The sequence below is a fragment of the Antechinus flavipes genome, chromosome 4 (assembly GCF_016432865.1).
Source record: "Antechinus flavipes isolate AdamAnt ecotype Samford, QLD, Australia chromosome 4, AdamAnt_v2, whole genome shotgun sequence".
NCBI classification, from domain to species: domain Eukaryota; kingdom Metazoa; phylum Chordata; class Mammalia; order Dasyuromorphia; family Dasyuridae; genus Antechinus; species Antechinus flavipes.
The window spans coordinates 9,609,670-9,615,703 of NC_067401.1; the positions used below are offsets into that span (position 1 = coordinate 9,609,670).

The window sequence follows — 6,034 nt, forward strand, 5'->3', positions numbered from 1 at the left end:
GACAACCTGTAGATAATTGGTGGCACTGGCTCAGGGCAGAGGCAGGAGCTGGATATATGTGTATCTATATGTGGAGATAGATTCCTATGTATCAACCTTACCTGAGAGGATATAGAGAAGACAGACATTCGGTCTCTATGCCATGAGGAAGAACTTGCAGTTGGACCCTGTGTTGAGGGCCTGTTGCCCTCTGCAGATGAGATGGACTGAAGCGTCTGCCTCCTATGCAGGAATTGTGGGAGAAGCCGTGCAGTTTAAGGACGGGACTGTTGATCAGCCCTTGTCTTTCACCCCCACCCTGGCTTTGATCCAATCCTTCTCTCTCCTTCTCCTGTACCACACTTCCCAGTCCTGGGCTTCCAAGTGAGGACAAAAAAGGAGCTGATGAGGGCTATCCAAGGAGAATTTTTCTAGGAGATTAAGATGGAGTGATGAAATTGGTTTTTGTTTGTTTTTTGTTTTGCTACCTAGGGGCCTACTGTGATATTTGAAACCTAGTGGGGCCATATTTAGCCATGACACTAAGCAGTTCAACGAAGTTATTAGGTCTACTATATCTAAGGCAATGTGCTGGACCCTGTTGTGCCAACAAAGAAATACACGGCTCACGTCAAGGAAGTGCCAGGTACGCTGCCATGATAGATGGTAGCATCAGAGAAACCTTGGGCTTGTGGGCAACCTATGTATCATGGTCATTTGCCTTAGGACTCCATTGGTAAAGGACAGCAGTTTCCTTATTCTGATTGCCAATCCAGTGGCTTCCTTCTCTTGCCTTTTCCATGAAACATTTTAATGTGTTCTTACTGTCACACTCATGCTGACTCTAATAATGGATAAAAATCTTCAGACAAAAGATTGACTCGTATTTATGGGCCAGCAAAAGATTTGATGTCCAAGGGCAAAAGAGTGTAAAAAATTTTAGAAACAAGAGCATGAGGAAGGTGTTGTGATTATACCAGCCTCTGTGTTAGCCTGTGCAATCCCCACATGGTCTTTGGTTGACAGGGTGAGGGGTAGGGTGTTAGGAGGGGGCGGCAGATTCAGTTTGGACTTTGAAGAAATAGTCCCTCTGACTTACTTTTTCCTGCTCTGTTAAAGCAAATTCCTTCTGTCTTAATGGTGTGATAGATTCACACTCCCAAATTCTTTCTGGAAAAGGCTTGGTGGAGCTTTATGTTCTCTAGGTTATTTTTATATGGCATAATGTGGTTTGGGCCCTGTACTTATGTATCAGCTTATTGAGCATTGATAAAAAAATGATTTTTGAGATCCAGTAGCAACTTTATTTATTTGTTTGTTTGTTTATTTTTAGCTCGCATTGCTTTATGAATCACGTTGGGAGAGAAAAATCAGCAAGAGGGAAAAACCTTGGGAGAGATTTAAAAAACCCAAAAACAGAAAAAAGAAGTGAACTTAGCATGTGTTGATTTACATTTAGTCTCCTTAGTTCTTTTTCTGGGCTGCAGATGGCATTTTCTGTCCAAAGTCTATTGGGATTGCCTTGGATCACTGAACCACTGAGAAGAACCACGTTTTTCTTTTTTTTCTTTCTTTTTTTTTTTTTTAATTTTTATTTAATGATTACTTTATATTGACAACATTATCCCTTGCACTCGTTTCTTTTCTGATTTTTTCCCCCTCCCTCCCTCCACCCCCTCCCCTAGATGGCAAGCAGTCCTTTATATGTTGGATATGTTGCAGTATATACTAGATACAATATATGTTTGCAGAACCGAACAGTTCTCTTGTTGCATAGGGAGAATTGGATTCAGAAGGTATAAATAACCCTGGAAGAAAAACAAAAATGCAGATAGTTCACATTCGTTTCCCAGTGTTCTTTCTTTGGGTGTAGCTGCTTCTGTCCGTCATTTATCAATTGAAACTCAGGTCTCTTTGTCAAAGAAATCCACTTCCATCAAAATATGTCCTCATACAATATCGTTGTCGAAGTGTATAATGATCTCCTGGTTCTGCTCATTTCACTTAGCATCAGTTCATGTAAGTCTCGCCAGTCCTCTCTGTATTCATCCTGCTGGTCATTTCCTACAGAACAATAATATTCCATAACATTCATATACCACAATTTACCCAGCCATTCTCCAATGGATGGGCATCCATTCATTTTCCAGTTTCTAGCCACTACAAATAGGGCTGCTACAAACATTTTGGCACCTACAGGTCCCTTTCCCTTTTTTAGTATTTCTTTGGGATATAAGCCCAATAGAAACACTGCTGGATCAAAGGGTATGCACAATTTGATAATTTTTTGGGCATAATTCCAGATTGCTCTCCAGAATGGTTGGATTCGTTCACAACTCCACCAACAAGAACCACGTTTTTCTTAGTTGATCATGGCACAATTGTGTACAATGTATTTTCCTGGTTCTGCTTGTTTCTCTCAGCATCAGTTTGGGTACAGCTTTCCAGGCCTTTCTAAAATCAGTTTGTTCATATTTTTTATAGAACAATAATATTCCATCACTTTCATATACCATAACTTGTTCAGCCATTCCCCTATTGGTGGCATCTGCTCAGTTTCCAATTCTTTGCTACCACAAAGACAGCTTCCGTCAGCAACATTAACCTTTGTTTATGGTCTAAGAGCTGTATGATACTTAGCGCCCTCTGTTCTTTCTCAATCATTCTGCTGCCGTCTCTTGCAAAGCAAAGGGGCTGCTTTGGACTGAGGATCCTTTTGTATTTTTCTCTTGTTTTTTGTTTTTTGTTTTTTTTTTTTTTTGGTAGATATCTTTTAAAAAGCAATAATTGTTCTCTCTCTCTCTTTTTTTTTTACCCACACTTTATCCCATTTATTTATTTATTTATTCTGAGGCCGGGGAATATTTATTTATTTATTTTTAAGTTTTATTTCGTAATAACTTTTTATTGACAGAACCCATGCCAGGGTAATTTTTTTACAACATTATCCCTTGCACTTGCTTCTGTTCCAATTTTTTCCCCTCTCTCCCTCTATCCCCTCCCCTAGATGGCAAGCAGTCCTAGATATGTTAAATACAACAATTGTTTTCAATGAGGGCCACCTTCCATTAGCTGGAACAACACAGGCTATATCTATAGTCTTTGAAAACCTAGGAGCACCTCTCTTTTGTTGCCACAGTGATCTCTCTTTTCATTGATCTAAACACAAATTGTTATGGAAAACTTGGAATTTAAAAAAAAAAAGTAAGTTTTGAAAACTTGAAATTCTCTTGACTTATTGTATCATGAACAGAAGTGACTTTCAGAAGCATTAGAAAAAAGGAACTTGGCTATTTAAGCTCCCAGAGAGTTGAGAAATTGAACTGAGAGCCCTTGTCTAAATGTTCCTTAGTGAGCCTGTGACAAATCTAGAAATTCAAGCTTGTTTGAAGGGTCTTCCTTTCATGCTGAATAGAATCATAGCAGAAACACAGGTTTTCTGCTCTGATATGATAATAGAATTTCATTTGAGTCCTTTAGTGGAAAGGATGTTAATTGAGTCATGTGAAAATGACTGAACTGCGTGAAACCTGGATGGTGTAGCTCTCTGGTAGCTTCAATTCCACACAGGAAGCTAAAAGGTCTTGGGGGAACAAATACATGCTTTCATTTTTTCCAGATGACAGACATGTGGCCAAAAAAAAAAAATGTGTGCAACTAGGGAGATAACTGGGTCATCAGATGGTATCAAGTAATAGAGATTTGTTTTTTGGATAAGAATAAGGAGATTTGGGGGAAATATGTCTGACTTTCGGGAAGTATTGGAAAGAGTATTGTGGTACGGGATTGACCAACCTCATCAGTATGGCTTTAGACCAGAATTTGAGAAATGACATGAAAGCCCTTACTTGCATCTGAAAAATCAGCTTCTCTACAAGATAACATGTCCCATTTTAAATGGTAGAAAGAACTAATCTTTTTCAGGAGAACATCACTGCGAGGAAGAAAGGGAAGAAGGAAGATGAGAGGGGCAGATCTGCAGACAGAGCATGGTGAAAGAGCTTTGCTGTATTAGAGACCACAAGAGAGTGATTTTAGTGACAGGGAACTCCAAGGAGCTCCGTTTCTGCTCCATTTCATTTCACTAATGTTTGATTTGTTTAAAGTTTTCTCTTTGAAGTCTGAGGAAGCAGTGAGGGAAACACCTATTGTCCTTGTGAGTGATAAGGGAGGACTTGGTCTGTGTGTTTGGATAGAACTGGTGATAGAAACCTGGGGGAAAGTAACTGACATTTTGAAATATGGTAAAGGAGATGTTGGGCTCGGTCCAGAATGAGGCTTAGACTGTCAGAAAGGAATGATTTAAGAGACTAGAAAGGTTTCTTTTCACTGGAGGACCACCTTCTGCTTAACTAAGGAAGCAGAGGCCACATTTGTCCCTGGATCTTGTTCAGAGATTTCCTACTTTGGAAGAACCCTTTGGAGCTTGCAGGATTTCATTCAAGAAGAATGATCCACAGCAAAGTGGAGGGAGTTCTCCAGCGAGGACTGGGGGAGGTGACCCAGGGACCTCTGGGTGACCATGCTCACTTTGGCAGTTACTACGGACTGCGGCCTGTGTGGTTCTGGGCCAAAGGAACGGGTCTTTGTGTGCTCTCGGGAGAGGAGTCGAGAGGAAGCAGAACCAAGCAATTCCTAATCTGTTTTCATTTATGTTGATAAGAATTAACTCTTCATTGAAAATTATTTTATTGACTTAACTGTTTTAAAGTTGGGCAGTAGGTGGTGCAGAGAGTAGAGTACTAGACTTGGAGTCAGAGCAGGATTCAAATCCAGCCTCAGAACTCATTGATCTAGTCACTAGAAACAACTTCCGTCATTAGATTGTAAGTTTACCTCAGTTTTCTCTTTTATAAAATGTAGATAATAGTAGCAGCTCACTCCCAGGATTGTTGTGAGGATCAGATGAAGTAATAATTGTAAAGTGTGAAGTGCAGTGCCCAGGAGGTGCTGTGTTAACTGTGACTAAAACTTTCCCAACCTCTTTACCTCCTTTTGTTATTTATTGTTATCCCTATTATTTACTTTTCAAATGATCTATTTTGAGTGTACCCAGTAAAGCAGAATAGAGATTAAATCTGGTTGTAGATGTGCAGGCAGTTCTTTGTCAGTAGATAGAGAAAATGTACGCCTGGAGATTCATGCGAGAACTTAGGGCTGGAGGTCTAGGTTTGGTCATCACTCACGTGTGTGTGTGTGTGTGTGTGTGTGTGTGTGTGTGTGTGTGTGTGAATCTGATTGTGTCTGTGTACATCCACAGAAGCAGATAGACAACGAAAGACCAAGTCTTGGGCAGTGACTATGGAGACTGTGACCAGTGATCTCACAAAGGACCTTGTTCGATTTCGGGCTAGATGTCATTGTCAGAAAGTTTATATATGAATTGAGTCTAAGACTGGCTCCTCATAAATCGACCCCTTGTCCCTAATACTGTCTTCTGTCCTTTTCTACGAGAGATTTGGGCAAATTTGAAGTCTGCAATAATGATGTTAAACCTCTTAAGTTTAAATCTCCTAATTCCTTCAGTGAATATTAATATGGACTGGTTTTGAATGCTCTCGATGTCTTTATTGCCCTGTTCTGAATGTTCTTCCTAATGTGCAAGGTATAGAACCAAATCCAAACTTAGTATAGTGGGCAACACTTCCTTCGTCCAAATGTTCTGTTTGGAGTAATCCAACCTTCCACCATGACAGCTTTTTAGTGGCTCCTCCTCACTGTTGGATCTTTAAGCTAATAGTCAACTAAAGGCTTTCACATAAGACTTGACCCATATCTATGAGAGCCCTCACCGCTCCCTTCATCACCCTGGCCACATCACTCACTCAGCTTCTCGCTGGATGGATGGACCCTGGCAGGTTCCTCATCTGTCAAGGTGATGGGGGTGAACCAGGGGCTCTTCCAGAGCTCTTACAGCTCTCCATCCTAGGAGGTCATGTAAATCACCTCATGATTCCATGATCCACCCTGGCAGTTGTCTAGTATGGTGGCATCTGCCAGTTTGATGAGTGTGTCATTGATGTTGTATCCCCAAGATGACCAATGAAAATGATGA

The 6,034-nt window shown here is 40.6% G+C and overlaps 1 protein-coding gene across 1 annotated transcript in view; it reads left to right on the forward strand.

The window, feature by feature from the left end:
• PSMD1 (proteasome 26S subunit, non-ATPase 1) overlaps nt 1–6,034 on the forward strand; it is a 99,913-nt gene that overhangs the window by 39,566 nt on the left and 54,313 nt on the right. The window lies entirely within an intron of this gene.